This window comes from Pelophylax lessonae (genome assembly GCF_965119305.1).
Source record: "Pelophylax lessonae genome assembly, chromosome: 1".
Lineage (NCBI taxonomy): Eukaryota > Metazoa > Chordata > Amphibia > Anura > Ranidae > Pelophylax > Pelophylax lessonae.
Window position 1 is genome coordinate 454,331,075 of NC_138768.1, and position 24,305 is coordinate 454,355,379.

Genomic DNA, 24,305 nt, shown 5'->3' on the forward strand with positions numbered 1-24,305 from the left:
AGTCGAGTGCGATGTTGGAACCCGCAGTGGATTCGCAGGGTTGCTGCATCGCATATGTGTGAAACGGCACTAAATCTGTTACTTTTTAACTTTAATAGGGCAGGCTGTCCAGACAAAGTGGCAGTTAGCGGGTTGTTGCAAATCATTTAATACTGACAGCGATGATTAAAATGATCAGCTTTTATTCATTTATGTAAAAGCTTTATCCCAAAAGGGAAAAGAAAAAGTGTTTGCTGTAACATCTTAAAGCGGAGTTCTACTCAAAAGTGGAACTTCTGCTTATCTATCTCCTCCCCCCCTTCGGTGCCACATTTGGCACCTTTCAGGGGGGAGGGGAAGCGGGTACCTGTTTTTGACAGGTACTCTGTCCCCACTTTCGTCGGACCTCGCTGCTAGGTACGTCAGAAGTTCCGTTCCCTCCTCCTTCCTTCGCTTCTAGGCCAGTAACCAAGCGCAGCGCGCTTCGGGCATGCGCAGTAGGGACCCGACTGTGAAGCTGCAAGGCTTCACTGCCGGGTTCCCTCACTGTCAATGGTGGTGGCAGCACCTGACAGCCCATGGAAACATTGGCTGGGGTGCCGACATAGCTGGATTCCAGGACAGGGAAGTGTCCTAATATTAAAAGTCATCAGCTACAGTATGTGTAGCTGCTGACTTTTAATTTTTCGAGGGGGGGGGGGGGGGGGGGTGGAACACCGCTTTAAAAAGTGTTAGCTGGAGTTCAGCATTAGTTTGTTTTTCAAGTCCATCTAAATGTGCTAGTCCATCTAACACTACCCTCTCCACAGACTGACAATACTGCTGTCCAAAGGTGTCTCCGTTGCTCCTTCATCCAGATTAGAGACACTCTAAAGGGCCATACACACTATAAGATTTTCTGAAGACTTTTTCCTTCAGATTTACCTTTTCTATGTAGTGCAAGGGCCTGCCAGATTGCATACAAATGGAAAGTGTTTAGGTTTAATCTCATATTATCTGGTTTTGGTAAATCTAAAGGAAAAAGTCTTCAGAAAATCTTATAGTGTGTATGGCCCATAAGGCCTCTTTCACACGGACGCCTGCATGAAGTTGGATCCGCTTGCTCAGTGTAGGATCTCTCCTCTGATCCCCATTGAGCAGGCAGATGACAGGTCCATGTCCACTCCGCTATGCAAAGCAGGCACGGACACAGCCCACTCTCCTCTATGGGGCAATTGGATGGAAACAGACCGCTTGTCCATTTCCATCCAATCCGATCCACCAGACAAATGGGGAATAGGTTTTTGATGGATCGGATCAGATGGTGGCAGGTGTCAGTGGACATGTGTCTGCTGACATCCACCGTTCCATAGAAGAGATTGGAGGGTCCTGATCAGGTCCGCCTGAAAAACACCTGACCTGACCGCCCGTGTGAAAGAGGCCTAATGCTGGCCATACACTATCCAAAAAATCGTTCGTAAATCTGTCATTTGGTCCGTTCGTTCATTTTTTCTCCAGTTAATGGGCACAAATAGAAAATCGGTTTTAACTTTTCAGAGCTGAAAAAAAATCGAAGGAACAGTTTGGAAAATTCTGCTGGACGAACGATAAATTTAAAAGGTTAATGTGTTTCTCGCCCGAACTGTTTGCACTAGGCATATGTGAACAAAAAACGGATTCATTTTATGTCCATTGAACGGTTTATCCATCAAAATTCGATCATTACATGATGGCACGATCGTCTGCTCTCACATTTTTCGGAAATGAGTTTGAACGATTTTTCGTATAGTGTATGGCCAGCATAAGACAGGATGTGTTTTACCGGCTGGATCACCAGGTAAAAATGAAGGGAAAAAAAGCCTAAAAAAAAGAAAAGGAATGCAGACACAACATTTAGGAATAGACAAGCTGCAAGATATTACAGTTTTGTTTTTGGGTTTTATGCTGCTTTAAAAGTGTACACTGGGCCATGTTCCTAAAGCAGAGAGAAATGTCGGAGGATGGTAACAGGTGGAAGGTTGTCCATCACAATAAAAATAAAAAGTTCCTTTTAATCTCCTTACTGTCATATGGAGGAGACAGCTGGACACATAGGATTCATCACGCTCTCACTTTCATATTGTATTGAATCATGAGAAGAGTATTTCTGCTTGTCATCAATGTTCCTTTAGTTGCCCATAACCAATGACAGCTGGTTAGAATGAAAAGCATGGTTAAGCCATGGTTTTACCACCCTTTCAGCCAGTGGCGGCTGGTGATCAAAATTTTTTTTTGGGGGGGGGGGCGCAAAAAGAAAAATGTAATAGGTATTGCTTTGCGGCAAAAAACGCGGTAAAAAAATTGCGTGACTTTGAGGTCATGGTACAGGCATGGCACAGGTGATGGTACAGGCATGGCATAGGTGAGGGTACAGGCATGGCACAGGTGAGGGTACAGACATGGCACAGGTGATGGTACAGGCATGGCACAGGTGATGGTACAGGCATGGCACAGGTGAGCGTATTAGGCATGGCACATGTGATGGTATAGGCATGGTTCAGAAATTGGCACAGGTGATGGTATAGGCATGGTACAGGCATGGCACAGGTGAGCGTATAGGCATGGCACATGTGATGGTATAGGCATGGTTCAGAAATTGGCACAGGTGATGGTATAGGCATGGTACAGGCATGGCACAGGTGAGCGTATAGGCATGGCACATGTGATGGTATAGGCATGGTTCAGGCATGGCACAGGTGATGGTTTAGGCATGGCACAGGTGAGGGTTTAGGCATGGTACAGGCATGGCACAGGTGAGGGTATAGGCATGGCACATGTGATGGTACAGGCATGGCACAGGTGAGGGTACAGGCATGGCACAGGTGAGGGTACAGGCATGGCACAGGTGATGGTACAGGCATGGCACAGGTGATGGTATAGGCATGGTACAGGCATGGCACAGGTGAGGGTATAGGCATGGCACATGTGATGCTACAGGCATGGCACAGGTGAGGGTACAGGCATGGCACAGGTGAGGGTATAGGCATGGCACAGGTGAGGGTATAGGCATGGTACAGGCATGGCACAGGTGAGGGTACAGGCATGGCACAGGTGATGGTACAGGCATGGCACAGGTGAGGGTATAGGCATGGCACAGGTGATGGTTTAGGCATGGCACAGGTGATGTTTTAGGCATGGCACAGGTGATGGTACAGGCATGGCACAGGTCGGCTTCAATCACTTACCTGCTCTCCTGGGCACGCACCAGCACCGCCCCCATTGCGGGGTCAGCAATCGGATGTCCTGGATGATGATTGGTCCAGGCTGGAGACTGGACCAATCACAGCCAGGATATCACGAAAGTGGGGGTGTCCTAGCGCTATGCCCTGCGCCCAGGTTACGCCCCCAGAAGTCAGCCAATCGGCGCCTCTTCTGGGTCGTAAACCCCACCCCCCCCCCCCCCCACAGCCTCCACATAGGCCGGCGAACGCAATTTTTTTTTAAAAAAAACTTTATTGCTCTTTTTGTAATTTTTTTTTTCTTTTTGTGGGGGGGGCGGCGCCCTGGCGCCCCCTATGCACAGGCCGCCACTGCTTTCAGCCATTCCCCTTAAGCTTCAAAGGCAGCAGAGAGGGGGCACATATCACAGCAGGACCTACAACTGCTCCCCTTTAACCACTTAAGCCCCGGAAGATTTTACCCCCTTCCTGACCAGGGCCTATTTTGCGATTCGGCACTGCGTGACTTTAACGGACAATTGCACGGTCGTGCGACGCTGTACCTAAACAAATTTGACGTCCTTTTTTTCCCACAAACAGAGCTTTCTTTTGGTGGTATTTGATCACCTGTGCGATTTTTACTTTTTGCGCTATAAACAAAAAAACAGCGTCAATTTTGCAAAAATAACAATATTTTTCAAATTTTTTTATATGAAATTCCCCCCCAAAAAAAAGTAAAAATCAAAATTTTTTAACATTTTGGGACAATTTCTTTTTTTTACCATATGTTTGGTAAAAAAAAATCGCAAAAAGCGTATTTTGATTGGTTTGCGCAAAAGTTATTGCGTTTACTAACAAAGGGAAAGATTTTTGTCATTTTTGTTGGTTTTTTTTTTAGCACGTAATGGCAGCGATCTGTGATTTTTTTTTTTTTTTTTTGCGGGACTGCTACATTGTGGTGGACAGATCGGACCCTTGACTGACATTTTTGACACTTTTGGGGTTACCAGTGACATTTCTACAGTAATCAGTGCTATACATATGCACTGTTACTGTAAAATTACACTGGCAGTGAAGGGGTTAACTTTTTTGAGAGGGAGGGGTTATGTGTATCCCTAGGGGCGTGCTTCTAACTGTGATTGGCTGTTGCTTGAGGTGTAGGAACAGTGATCAACGGTCCTACATAGTAGAACCGTATGATCACCATTCCTACACAGGGGAGAATGACAGGCGGCTTGTCGTCCCTCTCCACCCGACGATCGCGAGTGACCAGCGGACATTGGGTCTGCCGATCACGCGCGCGCGGGGGTCCGTGACCACACGGGAGCGGGATCGCGCCTCCGGCGGCGCGCGCTCGCTCCCTAGTCCCTCACAGGCTAGTGACATATCCCTACGTCACTCTGCCTGTGAGGGGCTGACCGCCGACGTAAATAGTCGTGCGGCGGTCGGCAAGTGGTTAAAGAGATTCTAAACCTTTTTTTTTTTTTTTTTTAAACCAATATAACATGTTATATATACCTGCTCTGTGCAGTGGTTTTGTACAGAGCAGCCCCGATCCTCCTTTTCTGGGGTCCCCTGCTGGCGCTCCTGGCTGCTCCTCTTCGGGGAATGCCCCTAGGGAAAAACACTTTTCTTGGGGACACCCCTGCGTGCTTGCTCCTAAGCTTTCCAGTCTGCATCTATTGACAGTCTATTGACAGAGACTGGGCAACTCAGTCCCATTCCCTCATCATGGCATTTGATTGACAGCAGTGGGGGCCAATGGCTGCCTTTGCTATCACTCTGCCCAATGAAGAGAGAGACAGCAGGGAGAGCTGCTGCTCTATTGCACGTCGCTGGATCAGGCTCAGGTAAGAATCGGGGGATGGGGAGTTCCTGCAGCACAGAGGTTTTTTTTTTAGCTTAAAGCAGTGTTCCAGCCTCCTCTCACCCTCCAAAAATTAAAAGTCAGCAGCTACACATACTGTAGCTGCTGACTTTTAATATTAGGACACTTACCTGTCCTGCAGTCCAACGATGTCGGCACAATGTTTCTATCCATTGTCGGGTGCTGCCGCTGCCATTGACGGTGAGGGAACCCGGCAGTGAAGCCTTGCTGCTTCACGGGGGAACCCTAATGCCCATTGAACCAAGCCTACTGGACATTTGGATTGGCTCGATGGCGGGGCAAGGAGGGGGGGGCAAACTTCAGAGGGATGGCGCAGCGGCCCTGTCTTCCGGTAGTGGGGAAGGGTACCTGTCAAAAACAGGTACCCATTCCCCCCTGCCCCCTGAAAGGTGCCAAATGTGGCACCGGAGGGAGGGGGGTTGGAGGAAGCAAATGAGCGGAAGTTCCACTTTTGGGTGGAACTCCGCTTTAATGCATTAAGCTACAAATCCTTGAGGCTTTACCACTCTAAAATAGAACTATAGGCAAACCTTTTTTTTTTTTCATTTTGGATGGAGTAAGGGAGGGTTATAACCCCTGTCAGATTTTTTTTTCTCCATCTGTGTCCCATTGGGGAAATTTCCCCTCACTTCCTGTCCCATAGCCAAACAGGAAGTGAGAACTCCCTCTCCACTCTATCCAAAACTTTAAAAAAAAGTTTTGCCTTTAGTTATACTTTAAGCTGCAAAGGCAACAGAACGGGGTGTACATATGGAAGCGAGGCAAAAATGATCCACACTGTCACATTTAGCAGGCAGTATCACCCTCCGAACATGACCCATTAACCACTTACCGCAAATCGACATAGACCTACGTGGGCTAAAATAAGTGGCTGTACTGGGGTGATGCCTGCAGCTAGAGGCATCATCCCGGTACCATTTTTTAGAGCCGGCGGTCGGCTTTCAGGCAGTAATGAACGATGCAGCTCAGGAGCCGCTCGATCGTTCCCCCACCCCGCTGCCTTCCATGGCTCTGCCCGGGTCTCCTGTCCCACCGGGAGAACCGAGCAACCAGCCGCTGGCTGTTTGGAGTCCCGATCAAATCCGGATGCGGCTTCAATCGGGTCTTTGATGACGTAACCGGAGGCAGCATCCATGACATCAGGTCCAGGTTACTCGGCTGCTTAAGGCGCCAAATTTAAAAAGCGAATGTATTCAAAAATGCAGTTTTTGGCATTTTGAATACATTGATGTGCAGTGGAGGGGTCTGGGGTCTTTTAGACCCCCGATCCCTCCATAAAGAGTACCTGTCACTGCCTATTGCTGTCATAAGGAATGTTTACATTGCTTGTGACAGCAATAAAAGTGATCAGATTTTTTTTTTTGGTAAAACCTGTGCTAAAATAAAAAAAAAAAATGTAACACCCCCGTCGTCGTGAGCTCGCGCACGAAAGAAAAATGTATACGCGCCCCCAAATGAAATTGCTGTTCAAACCACACATGTAAGGTATTGCCGTCATCGCCAGAAAGCAATAATTAAAAAAAAAAAGAGCTACTCTGTAACTCTAAACTGGTAACTGTTAAAAATGTTTAAAGAGGAAGTAAACTCAGCCAAAAAAATGAGAAAAAAAAAACATGTAAAGAGAAAGGCATAATGAGCTAGTATGCATTGCATACTAGCTCATTATGAAGTACCTTAAAACAAAGCCCCCACCGTGCCGCCCTCTCAGTGACAGGACGGCCGACATGTTTGGCCGTTCTGCTTCCTGGTTTGCTTCCTCCGGCCACCTGATCGGCCGGAGGCAAGATTACATCACTCCCGCGCATGCGCGCAGGAGCCACTGTTCACGGCACAGGGCTCTGAAGGAACGCCACGGGTGGCCGTTCCTTCAGAGCGCATGCGCCGATGACGTCATTGGCTGCATGCACTGTAAATATCTCCTAAATGGTGCATGTTTAGGAGATATTTATAGCACCTATAGGTAAGCCTTATCATAGGCTTACATATAGGTACAAGTCTTTAAAGTGGGTTTACAACCACTTTAAAGCGTCGCCTATGGAGATTTTTATGGACCGTAGTTTGTCGCCATTCTGCGGGTGTGCACAATTTTAAACCGTAATATGTTAGGTATCTATTTACTCGGTGTAACATCATCTTTCACAATATACAAAAAAATGGGCTAACTTTACTGTTTTTTTTTCACATTTTAAAATATAATTTTTCCAAAAAATGGCGTTTGAAAGACTGCTGCGCAAATACAGCGTGACAAAAAAATAGTGCAATGTCCGCCATTTTAGTTTCCAGAGTCTTTGCTAGAAAAATATATATAATGTTTGGGGGTTCTAAGTAATTTTCTAGCAAGAAATACTGATTTTAACTTTTAAACAGCATGTGTCAAATATGGGCTCGGTCCTTAAAGCGAAGTTCCGGCCTATTTTGCACTTCAGTGATTCTTGGAGTGCTCGCTATGCTAATCAACAATTGGGCATTTTCAATTTTTTCGGGGGTCCCTTGCCTTATTTTCAGGGCACTTTTGATTGTACTTCCTCTTTCTCCCCCCTCTGTGGCTGCAGCCACCCACATGACTTCCGCCTTTGCATTGCATCCTGGGAGCTGTTTGTCATCACTCCCAGGAGGCTGGAATCAGGAAGAACTCCCAGAACACTCCCTGAAATCAGGAAGAAGGGCACAGCAGATTACACTGCGGCTTCAGGTGCCCACATCCAAGATGGCCACGCCCAGACAGCGTTTTTAAAAGTAAGATTTTGACTAAAATCCAATACTGTACACCTTGTAAGCATGAGAATAGAGGTTCTGTAAAGGGCGATGGATTAGTATTATAGCGGTATTTTTAGTTAAAAAAGGTATTTGAGGCCTGAACTCCGCTTTAAGTGGTTAAGCTGAACTGGAGCTGGGTTAAGGGGTTAACCACTTGCCTACAGTGCACTTTCACCCCCTTCCTGCCCAGGCCAATTTTCAGCTTTCAGCGCTCTCACACTTTGAATGACAATTGCGCGGTTGTACCCATATGAAATTTTTATCATTTTTTTCTCACAAATAGAGCTTTCTTTTGGTGGTATTTAATCACCTCTGGGTTTTTTATTTCTTACAAAAAAAAAAAGAAAAAAGACAGAAAATTTTGAAAAAAAAAAGTTTTTCTTATTTTCTGTGAGTAAATTTTGAAAATAAATACATTTTTCTCCTTCACTGATGTGCACTGATGAGGCGGCACTGATAGGCTGCACTGATGGACACTGATGAGGTGGCACTTATGGGCACTGATGAGGAGGTACTAATATGCCGCACTGATGAGCACTGATAGGTGGCAATGATGGGCACTGAGAGGTGGCACTGACGGGCAGCACTGATGGGCACTGACAGGCGGCACTGATGGGCACTGAGGGGTGGCACTGATGGACACTGACGGGTGGCACTGATGAGCACTGATAGGCGGCACTGATGGGCAGCCACATCAGTGCCCACACTCAGTGCCCATAGTGCTGCCAGCCAGTGCCCATCAGTGCCTAGATGAGCAGACACTGATGGGCACTGACTGGCAGCACTATGGGCACTGATTGCGGGCACTGATGGCCGGCACTGTGGGCACTGATGGTGGGCAGTTATGGCACTTTATTTCACACTTGTGTAATCAGGGCACTGGTGATCAGTGCCCTGATTACATTTCCCTGTGTCCCCTATGAGGAAGAGCCACTGATAGGCTCTCCTCGCCTCACACACTGACAGTGTGAGCCGAGGAGAGCCGAATAACGGCACTTCCTCATTTACATGTGACCGGCTGTGATTGAACACAGCCGATCACATGGGTAAAGAGTCATGTCATTGACTCTTTACCGAGATCGGGATCGCGCCGTGTCCTAGCAACACGGCGCGGTCACGATCGCCGCTCGCCCCCCGGGGGCACGCGAGAGAGGCTGTTCTGGTGCGCCATCATATGACGGCGTCCCAGGATAATAGGTACACCGCACCGCCGTCATTTGATGGCGGGCGGGTAGTAACTGGTTAAACAGGTGCTGAGGAAGCAATATAATGCCTCTTCACTGCCTGTCAAACTCCCTCTGAAGAGAGACTCTGATTTGAATGTGGATATCTCTTCAGAGGCCATTCACTTTCAGTCCCATAACCAAAACAGGAAGGGAATGGAAATCCCTTCAAAGTGAGGAAATCCCTGGTGTCCCCATTGGAAGATCTGTTTGCTCAGATGCTTTCCTGGCTGTAAGGGCCAGGGAAAGACAGCACCGAAACCGGATGTGATAAAATCATTGTTACTTCCAGCTCCATTCATCACAGAGGAGGCTCATCTCCTCTGTTGGCAGCTGATACGAACACTTATAGTAGTCCCAGGCTCCCCATTGGCATGGGAGAGCTTTGGAACAGTGGCAGGCAGAACAGGGGAGGGGGGCTCCACAGCACTGTAAAAGTGATTTGAAAGGCACTTTTACAGGAAAGCCAATCGCCAGCTTCAGCCATGATCCTGGTGTAACTGCTTGCTGCCCAGGATGTTTATTGTGGGCAGTAAGTGGTTAGAGTAGTACTAAATTGTCCACTTTTTTTTTCTTTTTTTAATAAATATATTCTATGAAAACAAGTCAAACGTTTTTTCATTTTTTTATTTTTTTATTTTTTGTTACATGTTTGCAGGAACACTTTCCTGCTCACTGCCGTGGCATCAGGTGCCACAGTGCCGCTTCCTCTAACTTCCAGGTAGGGGAGCATGCACCCTGTGCCCTTTACAGCGCGCGTTCTGGCAGCTGTGAATCAAGGGACTATCTGTTCGCAGGTATGCTAGACAATTCTGTGCATTGTGAGAAGGGAGTGTATACACAAAGGTGGCTCCATGGCCATTTTAGGGTATGGTGCCACCCAAAAACGAAACCCAGGAAAGCAGGCATTTGGAAAGAACAAATTAAAGGCAAATTTAGAAAAAAAACTATCATGAAAAAATGGTAAGTGTTGAAGTCTGCAACTGTATATATATTTTTTTCTTTACATAGGGTTTAATAATTGTTTAAATGTACTGGGTAAAGTGGTCACTCCTCCTATTACCCATAGTTTCCTAGTCCATCAACTTCAACCACCATATTATAAAAAAACATAGCCATTCACAACTAGGGTTCCTCCAGAGGTTACTAGGGGTTCTTTGAGTTGTGGCTAATTAACCTCCCATCTGATGAGCCAGCGGTATGACACTAATAATCGTTTTTTCCATCTGTAAGCCTGACCACCATTCAATGGACACTCTTCCCACTGACCACCAACGTAAGGGCTTGTTCACACTTGACTAAATTTCTAACACTTAAAGTGGATGTAAACCCTCACATATACCCAGTGAAATAAGCAGCCTCAGATGATACACAGAGATGAAGCAAATCTCCCTACATAAGATTTATATGTGTATCTGCTGTTCTTAGCTTTATATATTCCTTAGAAAGTATACATTGTGTTAGATTTTTTCTTACTGGGAGTGTAGTCTTGGCATATACTGTGTGACAGCTGATTGGAAGAAAGGCACACACCCCCTACTCCACATAGGCAGAGGAGGGAAGGAATGTGCAGAGCTGTGCTGTGAATAAACCAGCTCTCTGCTAATCTATTTACACCCCAACACAAATTTCCAGCTGCTTTTATCTTGAAGAACTTGTCAGAAGTTATCATGCTGATAACTAAAGAACTGAGCATTAGAAAGACACTGGACTTAGGGCTTTGGAGAGAGATAAGTAAACACTACAGATAGATGTGCCCAGGTCATATTTCATTAATCTGGTTTACTTCCACTTTAACAAACACTCCTATAGCGTTAGTATGGACGTTAGGCTCACGTTAATGTGCTTTAGTATGGGCATTAGACTGGTATTTTGAAACGTTTGATGAGTGTTAAGGTTTATTTACTCAACAAATGCCTATTCCATTACAGGAAATATACTAATCTTAACGTTAAAGGAAAAAAAACGGCGCTATATTAAACAATCCAGAGCAGCAACTCAAATGTGAGATAGACACAAATAAAACAATATAAACAAGTAAAGTTGCACTGTGCTAAATATCAATTCTCAAAAAGTTATTATGTGCAATAATAACATTGACTGTAGAAAAAGACTGCAAACAAAATTGTGATATTTAATGAAACCAAAATATAGTCCATTCGCACTAATAATTAAACACCAGTGCAAATACATAAAGGGATAATGGCCAACACAATATTCAAATTGTATCTTTCCCGTCCTTCTACCACCAAATGTGATATCCTCCACCAAGACAGGATGTCTGCTTACCAGAGATATAGACCATAACAGGTCAACAACGCTTTGGGCTTTACCCAGCCAAGGCCTCATGTCTCTGGAGGAGTTTGTAGGCTGGTAGACTCTCCTATATATATCTCCGGCCAATGGTCCAACTTCACAGCCTCTCAAAGGTGACACTCCCCATAAAATGCAATAATAATTTGCCACAGTGTAAAAACGTACCATGCTTTATTAGTATATAAATAGAATGTACTTACAACGTGGTATATATCCGCATAAATATCATAGCCGACCGGCTGTAGCAACTACGCCTATCCTTTCGAGAGCTCTAAGTACGGTGATGTCAGCATGTCGTTGAACCCAACTCGTTTCGTCACAAATGACGTTGCCCTGGTGGACAGGCACAGTTGCTACAGCCGGCCTGGCTATGATATTTATGCGGGCTATATACCATGTTGTTGTAAGTGCATTCTTTTTATATACTAATAAAGCATGTTTTTACACTATGGCAAATTTTTATTGCATTCTATGGGTAGTGTCAACTTTTGAGAGGCTGTGAAGTTAGACCATTGGCCGGAGATTTATGTAGGAGAGTCTACCAGTCTACTAACTCAAGGCCTTGGCTGGGTAAAGCCCAAAGCGTTGTTGACCTGTTGAGGTCTATATCTCTGGTAAGCAGGCCATCCTGTCTTGGTGGAGGATATCACATTTGGTGGTAGAAGTACACACTGTCACGGGGAAGATACAATTTGAATATTGTGTTGGCCATTATCCCTTTATGTATTTGCACTGGTGTTTAATTATTGGTGCGAATGGACTATGTTTTGGTTTCTTTAAATATCACAATTTTAGTTTGAAGTCTTTTTCTACTGTCAATGTCATTATTGCACATAACAACTTTTTTAGAATAGTTTTTTAGCACAGCGCCACTTCACTTGTTTATATAAACTAATCTTAACGCCTTGCAAACGCACCGCACTGCAACTGCTTGCCAGAGCGTTTAACATGCGTTACTATAGACTTGAATGGGAGGTGTTGAAAGGCTTTAAACGCCTCCTGACTTGACATGAGGCTTCAATACTGAAGCAACAAGACGCTAACGATTCATGTTTTGATAGTATGAACAGCACTGTGTGCTGTCTATTGTATCATTTGCATAGGGGTTTGAGGGGCGTTTTTAACGCCTCTCAAACTCCTGCTTTCAATGCCAGTGTTAACTCAGCCTTAGGAGCATTTTCCCACTGTTCCCCAATGAATTAGTTATTGCAGGGGTTCACTGAGACCTAGTGATTATTTTAAGGCTCCTCTGGGATGAAAATAGTTGAGAAAGGCTGACCTATATACAGCAGACAGGTATTTGGTTACAGACTTTTTACTTCCCAATAACAAAGTTACTTCCTTTCTCACCACTTTATGTAGTGTTCAGTTTACTTACAGCAACATTTACAGCTTCTGATTTATCTGCATTTCATGTATGTTTGGAACGCAGGTCAGCAAAATCCAATTGACTTCAACTCTGCAGCACACATGGCAGTTCAAATGCTGCATCCGATCTGCCTTGTGGTTTGCTGCAAAGCAGGTGAAATGCAGCCTTTTCTTGTCAAACATTGAAATTACTTATTAGTGATCTTGACTTATATGTGCATACTGGTGCTTGGCTGTGTTTGCACCATGTTTGCCTATGGCAACATTACCCCATCCCATCCAACTCGTCCCGATTCACACATATGCAATGCTGGAAACCTGCAAATCCACTGCGGGTTCCCGCATCGCAGTCAACTCGCAGGCAGATCACACTGCCATATGCGAATCGCTGGGGGTGTCAATACAAAGTTAATGACACCCCCAGATCAGTTTGCATACCGCAGTGCGAACTGTCAGTTCGGACATGAATCGGATTGCATAGGTGTGAACACCCATGCTATCCCATTCTGGTGCGGACCCAACAAAGGGTCCTGTGCGAGTTGTGTCCGAATGCGATGCAAATTCAGAGATACAATCTGTATGGCTGAATTTGCATCACACAGATATCGCATGTGATTTTCAGAGCAAATTTCTGTCATCGCACATATGTGAACCAGCGCTAACACATCTCTTTAATTGGATCTTTACACCAAGGGGGCCAGGAAGGACTGCCTAATCAAGTGACCACTTTGATCGTCAGTCATTACATAATCAGAAGTCATTCCCACCAGCTAGATCTGCACGATTAACCACTTTAGCCCCGGAGGATTTGGCTGCTCAAAGACCAGAGCCCTTTTTTCAACTTGGCACTGCATGACCTTAACTGACAATTGCGCATTCATGCAATGCTGTACCCAAACTAAATTTACGTCCTTTTTTTCGACAAACAGAGCTTTCTTTTGGTGGTATTTGATCACCTCTGCGCTTTTTATTTTTTGAGATATTAATTAAAAAAAAGAGCGAACATTTTGAGGAAAATTACATTTTCAACTTTGTCTTTTAAAAAATATCCAATATGCTCAATTTATGTCATATATTTTGGCCAGAATGTATTTAGCTACATGTCTTTGACCAACAAAAAAAAAAATTTCAATGAGCATATTTTTATTGGTTTGCGCAAAAGTTTTAGCGTCTACAAACTATGGTGTGTAAATACTGGAATTTACGCAGCTTTAATTTCTGACTGCCTATCTCATTTCATGAAGTGCTAAAATGGCAGGGCAGTACAACCCCCCACCCCCCAAATTACCACTTTTTGGAAAGTAGACATTCTAAGGAATGTCCTGAGAGGCATGTTGAGCTAATTGAATATTTCATTTTTTTGTCACAGGTGTTTGAAAACATTTTTTTTTACACAAAGTTGTCATTCAAATTATATATATATATATATATATATATATATATATATACCCCATGTGTGAGACTTTTTGGCAGTCTAGCCATGTACAGGACCCCGAAAACCAATCCCCACCTTCAGGCTTTCTAAGGGCGTAAATTGTTGATTTCACTCCACTACCTATCACACTTTTGAAGGCCATGAAATGCCAAGATGGCACAAAACCCCCCCAAATGACCCCATTTTGCAAAGTAGACACTCCAAGCTATTTGCTGAGAGGCATGGTGAGTATTTTGCAGCTCTCATCTTTTTTTAGAAAATGAAGAATATCGGGAAAATGCATTTTTTTTCCTCTTTATTCAATTGCCTAAACTTTGTGACAAAAAGTGAGATCTGCAAAACACTCAACATGCCTCTCTGAAAATAGCTTAGGGTGTCTACTTTCCGAAAAGGAGTCATTTGGAGGGGGGGGGGGGGGGTTTGGTGCTGTCTTGGCATTTCATGGCCTCCGAAACTGTGATAGGTAGTCAGGAGTGAAATCAACAATTTACGCCCTGAAAGTGGTGATTGGTTTTTGGGGTCCTGTACTCGGCTAGACTGCAAAAAAGTCTCACACATGGGGTACTCCTGTACTCAGGAGAAGCAGCAGAATGTATTTGGGGGTGTCATTTCACATATACCCATGGTATGTGTGAGCAATATATCATTTAGTGACAACTTTGTGTAAAAAAAACAAAAAAAAAAATGCAATGAAAAATGTACGCCCTTTGAAATTCTGATGGTGGCGATTGGTTTCAGGGTCCCGTACACAGCTAGGCTCCCAAAAAGTCTCACATATGTGGTATCCCTGTACTCAGGAGAAGCAGCAGAATATATTTTGGGGTGTAATTACACATAAACCCATGGCATGTGTGAGCAATATATCATTTAGTGACAACTTTGTGTAAAAAAAAAAAAAAATTGTCACCTTCCCGAAACATAGGGCAAAATATAAAATACTCCATGGACTCAATATGCCTCTCAGCAAATAGCTTTGGGTGTCTACTTTTCAAAAAGGGGTCATTTAGGGGGTGTTTGAACTGTATCAGCATTTTATGCTCAATCTTAGCCACACATCACCCACTCTTTTAACCATTTAAAAACCAAGCCTTTTCTGTGACTTTTTCTTTGCATGAAAAAATATTTTTTTTTTTTACTAGAAAATTACTTTGAATCCCCAAACATTATATATTTTTTTTAAAGCAGAGACCCTACAGAACAAAATGGTGGATGTTGCAAATTTTTTTGTCACACGGTATTTGCGCACAGATTTTCCAAACGCAATTTCTGCAAAAAAAATAAATTTCTTTTAATTTAATGCACAAATACACTATATAATTCCAAATTGTTTGGTAAAATTTAAAAGATGATCTTATGCCGATTAAATAGATACCAGACATGATATGCTTTAAAAATTGCGCACGCCTGTGCAGCGGCAACAAACTACCTACATTTTTAAAAGCCTTTAAATATTTGTCTTTATAGGTTACCACTTTAGACTTACAGAGGAGGTCTACTGCAAGAATTACTGGCGTACATGCATGCTGCAATTGCGGTTTACATATGACACTAGACCAACGCTTGAGTGCGCCTTTGCGCGTAAGCACGGGGGGACAAGGGGGGCTTGATTATTTTATTTTTTATTTATTTTGCTTTTTTATGTTATTTTGTCACCTTTCCTTTCATTTTTTTTTTTTAATCATTTTTATTGTTATCACAGTGAATTTAAATATCCCCTATGATAGCAATCTGAAGTGACAGGTAGTCTTTTTTTAAATTGGGGTCTTTTAGACTCTAGATCTCTCCTCTGACCTTAACTCATCTGACCACACCAAAAATTGGTGTGATAAGATGCTTTCCCAATTTCCCAATGGCGCTGTTTATTTCTGGCGAAACAGAAGCCATGAAATGCTCGTAGCTTCCGTTATCTTAGACCATAGAGATGATTGGAGCCATTCTCATCTCCAATCAGCTCTATGGTTAGATAATTGAACCACTGGCTGCACTCTTGGGTTAACCGGTGGACAGGGGAGCCCGAGAACAACTGCAGAAGGTGGCGGAAGGCGGCGGGAGGGGAGGGGGGAGTCCCCTCCCACTGCATGTAAAAGCAGTCTAGCGGCCAATTATCCACTAGTATTGCTTTTACATGTAAGCCGACCGCTGGCTGTAAAAAACGATACCAAGGTGATGCTTAAATCTGCAGGTATCATTCTGGTATAACCACTCAAAGTCCAGCAACGTACCAGTACATTGCTGGTCCTTGTTTGGCATATAGTGTAGGTTTTTTTTTTTTTCATGCAGCCTGTGGGCTGAACGAAATAAAGGGAACCTAACAGAAATCACCACAGGAATATTGTGTAGTATTACACACCATTAACCGCCCAACAACCAAACCCACTGATTTAATGGTGGGTATACATGACATTATTCCACGTATACCTAAAGGTATTTTAACTGCAGTGGTGAAATCAACCTACCACAGCTGCTGCCATCAGAGGTATCCATATATGCTGAGCGCAAACGCTGTTTGTGTCAGAATATATAAAATCAGTGTAACAGCCGACGGGTACCTGCAGGAGAAACAGGTTAACAAAAGAATGAAAAACAAAGTACAGTAGGAAGAGTAGAAGAACATAAAAATAACTGACACGACAACTGTTTTTGGTTTTTTTTATTTTATATTTTATTTTGTATTTTTTTTTTAACACTTTTTTTGTGAACTGCAATTTTCCAGCTTGGGTCTCTCAAAATGTCGATAGCCATCGAACATCTTTCGAGACCTTGTGTTTGTGTGCCCTACACTATGTCGTGCTGTACCCTACACTAAAACTCTACTAGTGTGTGGTAGCGCTCGAAACATTCCCCGATGCACAGACCAGGTTGGTCAGGACAGGTGGGACAATAATAACGGGTGTCACGCCTAAATCCGCGCCTGCTACAGACATGACATCTTCTTTGGGGGTGTCTTTGGGTAGGGGTACTTGGGAGGACATGTGAAAAATGCTACTCATGCAGCCGGCTCACTGCATCTGGAAGGGGAAGTTGGACAGGAACACCTCCTGGGTACAGGTAGGCATTGATGATCGCTTCCTGGAATTCTAGGAAGGATCCGGTTCGTCCTGACGCCCTGTATAGGACAAAGGCATTCAGCATAGCCAATTGGAGTAAATAAACAGACCCTTTTTTGTACCAGCGTCTGGCTTTACGGGCAACTAAATACGGCGCCAAAAGCTAGTCGTTAAGGTCCACCCCTCCCATATTAAGGTTATATTCGTGGACACAGAGGGGTTTCTCCATAACGCCAGTTGCCGTAGTAATTTTGACTGTCGTGTCTGCGTGAAGGGAGGACAGAATGAAAACATTCGGTGTATCCCTCCACTTCACTGCAAGCAATTTGTCAGTTTTCAAGCAGGCTCTCTCCCCCCGACTAAGACGGGAATTTACAAGCCGTTGGGGGAAGCCCCGACAATTAGGTCGCAAGGTGCCACATGTGCCAATTTGTAATTCAAGCAGGTGACTAAATAGTGGCACACTTGTGTAAAAATTGTCCACGTACAAATGGTACCCCTTTCCGGATAAGGTTGACCCCAAGTTCCAAACTATCTTGCCGCTGCTCCCTATGTAGTCTGGGCAGTTGGGGGGATCCACAGAGCTATATTTTCCCTCGTAGACCCGGAAACTAACTGTATAGCCTGTGGCCCTGTCACAGAGCTTGTACAGTTTGACCCCGTATCTGGCACGCTTGCTGGGGAGATATTTTTTCATAGCAAGGCGGCCAGTAAACTTAATCAGGGACTCGTCAACGCAGACAACTTGTTCGGGGGTCGGGTACGCCTGATTCTAACAGGGACCCATCCGTCGTCTGAGCTATCTGTCAGGGAGCCGCTTCTCTGTTCAGGTTCGTATACTGATCCTGATTCTGCCAGTGAGGCTTCCCCATCGCTCTCATCTGACACGGCCAGTATACTGTAAGCCTCTGCACTACTGTACCAACGTTTGGTCATTTTAGTAACTAAATTTACAGAGGGGTTAAACGCAGGTGCTGGCAGGAATCAGTGCTGATCGTGCACCGCGTTTTGGGAACCCTAAACTATGGGGATGCTAGTATAGTTCTGATCAGATCAGATATTGATCTGTTCAAAAACTATACTAGTAATGGAAGTGTGTGTGTGTGTGTGTGTGTGTGTGGTAATCAAGGGGTTATTTCTAACTATGCGCCGGGGATCTGCACTAAACCTACTTGAGACAGAAAATAATTTGCTAGCGCTAACTCAAGTCACAATCACACTAATACAAAAATACAGTAAACCACTATATTACGTGTGTATAATGTGCAATGTGACAGGGGGGGAAAGGGGTTAACTGGGGGTGATCAGGGGGTTAAATCTTTATTGGGGGGGTGGCGGGGACCCTAAACCTAAAAAGAACGGCCGCAAGCGCTAAACCTGGTCACAAGTCACACTGATACAGGTATATAGGAAACTGCTGTATACTGTATGCAGTGTGTGTTGTGACAGGGGATGTAGGGGTTAAATCTTTATTGGGGGGTGGTGGCGGGGACCCTAAACCTCCTTGGGACAGAAACTAACTCGCTAGCGCTAACTCAAGTCACAATCACACTAATACAAAATACAGTAAAACACTATATTACCTGTATATTAGTGTGCAATGTGACAGGGGGGAAGGGTTAACTGGGGTGATCAGGGGGGATCAGGGGGTTACATCTTTATTGGGGGGGTGGCGGGTATCCTAAGTATAAAAGGAAGGGCCGCAAGCGCTAAACCTGGTCACAAGTCACACTTATATGGGTATATAGGAAAATACTATATACTGTATTCAGTGTGTGTTGTGACAGGGGGTGTAGGGGTGATCAGGGGGGGATCAGGGGGTTAAATCTTTATTGGGGGGGTGGCGGGGACCCTAAATCTCCTTGGGGCAGAAACTTACTCGCTAGCGCTAACTCAAGTCACAATCACATTAATGCAAAATACAGTAAAACACTATATTACCTGTATATTAGTGTGCAATGTGACAGGGGGGAAGGGGTTAACTTGGGGTGATCAGGGGGGGGTCAGGGGGTTAAATCTTTATTGGGGGGATGGCGGGTATCCCATCCTAAGTGTAAAAGGAAGGGCTGCAATCGCTAAACCTGGTCACAAGTCACAGTTATACGGGTATATAGGAAAATGCTGTATACTGTATGCAGTGTGTGTTGTGACAGGGGGTGTAGGGGTTAGCTGGGGGGGTGATCGGGGGTGAAATGTGCCTATCTAAGTGTGTGTGGGTGTGCTGGTGCAGTACACACAGTTTTAGATCTGCTCTCTCCTCTCGATGAATCCAAAAAGGATCATGGGAGGGGAGAGCAGGTCTTTTCTGTGCCTGTGTTTACATTTCACAGGCACAGAACAGAATCTGATTGGGCCGGACCGATCAACTGGCCTGGACCTGATGACTGATCGGTTCTGAACCCAATCAGGTCATCAGTGGGGCCGGGGGCGCGCCCCAGAGCGGCGGGAATGAGCGACGTAGCGATACGTCGCTTTGCCTGCATGGGGCTGACCGCCGCAGTATATGTACTGCCGGCGGTCGGCAAGTGGTTAATCATTAAGAGCCAGTTCACACATATGACAGACATCACATGTGATTCACAGCGCACTGCTCTGCAAATCACATGCGATGTCTGTGTGATGCAAATTCAGCCATACTTTTTAAGGATTCAGCCATTTTTAAGGATGTATTCAGCCATACAGATTGTATGGCTGAATTAGCATTGCATTCGGACACAACTCACACAGGACCCTTTTTTTTGGGTCCACACCAGAATCGGATCTCATGGGTTTTCACAACTATGCAATCCAATTCGATTTTGCACTCTCCAGTTTTAGTAAATCAACCCCCTTGGGTGGCTTTTTCTGGTGCAATCCCCCACTGCAAGACAAGGCAAAATGCCTAATCTCCTACTTGGCCGGTTCACACGGTGGTGTGCACTTAATACAGCCTGCTGTTGTATTTTTTTTTTTATGTGGCAGCACAAAACGAGACTACTCACCACCTCGCACCGACGTGGTGGTCGATAGAAGTTGATGAAATGCAATTGTGTGACATGTCAATAAAGTTTGGGAAAAAAAAAGTGAACAGTGTAGAGTGCTGCTAATGGATACTGCAGCCACCCCACTGCAGAGCACTGCATATCAGCCACTGGATTGTACCGCAGCGGCTGGTGGGAATAGACTATCAAGCAAGGGTGTGAAACTGGTGGCCCTCCAGGTGTTGCAGAACTACAAGTCCCATCATGCCTCTGCCTATGGAAGTCATACTTGTAACTGCAAAGCTTCATAGGACTTAGTTCCGCAACAGCTGGAGGACCGCCAGTTTGACAAGAAAGTACCAAATACAGCAGCAGCCAGATAGGGGACAGAAATCATTAGAGGTATTTTATTTTTACAAAGCAACTGTCAAAAATATTGCATTTACTTTAAACACTTCCCACACAAGAATGTGCCAGTACATCCTTGGGTTTCAGTGGTTATACCAGGATGATGCCTGCACCTACAGGCATCATCCCAATACAGTTATTTTCAGGCAGCAATTCTCTACAAAGCAGAAGTGATCTGAGTGGCTGATTAGCCACTCAATCACTTCTGTGGGTGGCGGAAGGGGGTCCCACCCCCCTCCCGCCGCTGCCTCTCCTGGGCTCTCCGGTGTCATCGCGGAGGCCAGGAGCGAAGCGGCCGGCGGCGATGGCTGCCCCGTACAGAGAGAGGAACTAAAGTTGTTCCCCTCTCTCTGTAACCCTGGAAACCAGGAGCGACGAGTATGCGTCTTTGTTTACCTGTCCACCAGCGGCCAGAGAAGCAGCTGATCGGAGCGCTCTCTGTCCGATCGGCTGCATGGGGGGCCACAGGAGACATTTGGGGTCTAATAGACTCCAAATCTCTCTATAAAGAGGACCTGTCACGGCCCATGCTGTCACAAGGGATGTTTTTCGCCCCTTGTGATAACAATAAAGTTTGTACAGAAAAGGGTAAAAAAAATGGAAATAAAATGGAAAAAATAAATAAATAAAATAAAAAATTTAAAGCGCCCCTGTTCTACCATGCTTATGCACAAATGCGAGCACATACGTTACCCCCGCATGCATATGTAAATGGTAATCGCACCACACATGTGAGAGAAGCAGCCAATCGGACCGATCTCATAGACCCCAAATCTCTGCATAAAGAGGACCCATCACGGCCCATGCTATCACAAGAGATGTTGTTCATCCCTTGTGTTAGCAATAAAGTTTGTACAAAAAAAAATGTAAAAAGTTTTTTTTATATAAAATAAATAAAAAAAGAAAATAAGATTCACCCCTGTCCTACCATGCTTACGCGGAAATGCGAAGGTATATGTTACTCCAGAAAGGCATATGTAAAGGGCGATCGCACCACACATGTGAGATATTTGTATGTCAGAGCGAGAGAAATAATTCTAGCATCAGACTTCCTGTGCAACTCTAAACTAGTAACCTGTAAAGGCGCTTAAAGCCTCACCTATGGAGAATTTTAAGCACCGTAGTTTGTTTGTTCGGTTCCTATTTACTCGGCGTAGCATCATCTTTCACATTATACAAAAAAAATTGGGCAAACTTTACTGTTTTTTTTTTTTTTTTTTTTTTAATGCATGAATGTGTTTTTTTCCCTGAAAAAATAGCATTTGAAAAACCGCTGCGCAAATACAGTGTGGCATAAAAAATTGCAACACACATTATTTTATTATATAGGGTCTCTGCTAAAATATATATATATATATATATATATATATATATATATATATACTCTGTGTATATATATATATATAATGTTTGGATATTCTAAGTAATTTTCTAGCAAAAAAAAAAGTCAATTTTTACATGTAGGAGCAAAGTGTCAGAATAGGCTTGGGAAGGAGGTGGTTAAACGGATCTGAATATGACTTCACTGTAAACTGATCCAGGATAAATGTGCCATAGCACAAAAGCAATAAAAACATGATCCAAATGCAGTTCAGAAACTAGGGATGCAAGTATAGCTGGAGGTCTGCAGCTGCAGAAGCACTGTCATCCTTCTGTCTCCATAGCAACCTGGTTAACTCAGTGGTACCAACCTGATTTGTAGAAAGGTTACACTAGAACATGTTTTTTTCATAGCTTCTTATTTTCCAATAAAAGGTGCACTTATGTAAAAGACCGTTTATGAGGATGCTCAGCAGCATATGAAAAATGTAAAAATAATAACCTTTACAACGGACAAGTTACTGTATTCAGAAATCTACTATGCTTGGGATTTAGTGGGGAAAGGGAGGATCCCAGTAGTGCTGAGTAGTCTATGTTTAGGTAATGCTGAAATTGGCAGCACAGCGGCTTAGTAATGTTGGAGTCCATGGTTCCCTTTCTACCAAGGGGCACTACCTGCATGGAGTATGTTTGTTCTCCCTGTGTACACGTTTTTGTATTACAGTCCCCTTTAACTTGAACGGGCCAGTACTGCCCTCTGAACACTTCATTTTTGGCAAAGCCGCAATATGTGTACAGCTGTAGCAGTTGCCTGCCCTTGTTTAGGTGGACAGTAAAACTGTAGCTCAGCTGTCTGCTTTTACTGCCTCCTGGCCGCATATCTGATTAACCACTTCTGGACCGGAAGATTTTCCCCCTTAACCACTTGCCGACCGCCGCACGACTATCTACGTCGGCGGTCAGCCCCTCACAGGCAAACTGACGTAGGTCTACGTCGCTTGCTTGTGAGGGTCTAGGGAGCGAGCGCGTGCCCCCGGAGGCGCGCTCCCGCGTGGTCACGGACCCCCCCCGCGCGTGTGACCGGCGGACTCGATGTCCGCCGGCCACTCTGCGATCGGCGGGGGAGAGGGAGAAAGTCAGGCAGCTTGTGTAAACAAGCTGCCTGTCATTCTCCTCGGTGTAAAGACACTGATCACACGGATCTACTATGTAGATCCGTTGATCAGTGCCCTTACAGCTCAAGCCACAGCCAATCACAGTAGAAAGCACGCCCCTAGGGACACACACAGCCCCTCCCTCCCAAATAAAGTTAACCCCTTCACTACCAGTGGATTTTTACAGTAACAGTACATATGTATAGCACTTATTACTGTAGAAATGTCACTGGTACCCCCAAAAGTGTCAAAAATGTCAGTCAAGGGTCCGATCTGTCCGCCCCAATGTCGCAGTACCGCAAAAAAAATCGCAGATCGCCGCCATTACGCGTTAAAAAAAAAAAACAACAAAAATGACAAAAATCTTTCCCTTTGTTAGTAAACGCGATAACTTTTGCGCAAACCAATCAAAATACGCTTTTTGCGATTTTTTTTTTTTTTACCAAACATAGGTAGCATAAAACAAATTGGCTGAAAATGTTAAAAAATTTTGATTTTCTACATTTTTTGGGGGGGAATTTCATATAAAAAAAATGTGAAAAATATTGCTATTTTTGCAAAATTTACGCTCTTTTTTTGTTTATAGCGCATGATCAAAAAATCGCATAGGTGATCAAATACCACCAAAAGAAAGCTCTGTTTGTGGGAAAAAAAGGACGCCAAATTCGTTTAGGTACAGCGTCGCATGACCGCGCAATTGTCCGTTAAAGTCACGCAGTGCCGAATCGCAAAATACCCCCTGGTCGTTTAGCAGCCAAATCCTCCGGGGCTTAAGTGGTTAAGGACCAGGCCATTTTTTGCGATTTGGCACTACGTTAATTTAACTGACAATTGCGCGGTCGTGCGATGCTGTACCCAAATAAATTTGATACAGGACATTAATAAATTGATGTCCTTTTTTTCCCCCACAAATAGAGATTTTTTTTTGGGTGGTATATGATCACCTGTGCAATTTTTATTTTTTACACTATAAACAAAAAAAGCAACAATTCTGAAAAAAAACAAAAAAAAAAAAAAAACAATATTTTTCACTTTCTGCTGTATAGCATTCCCCAAAAAAATACTTTTTTTAATCAAATTCAAATTTGTTCATCATTTTAGGTCAATTTGTATTCTGCTTCATATTTTTGTTAAAAAAAAATCCCAATAAGCGTATTTTGATTGGTTTGCACAAAAGGTATCGCGTCAACAAACTAGGGGAAAGATTTAAGTCCTTTTTATTTATTTTTACTAGTAATGGCGGCGATCTGCAATTTTTAGTGGGATGGTGACAT

General features: G+C 44.2%; 1 protein-coding gene across 1 annotated transcript in view; it reads left to right on the forward strand.

Moving 5' to 3' along the window:
- Positions 1-24,305, forward strand: part of CERS1 (ceramide synthase 1) — a 74,403-nt gene that overhangs the window by 1,464 nt on the left and 48,634 nt on the right. The window lies entirely within an intron of this gene.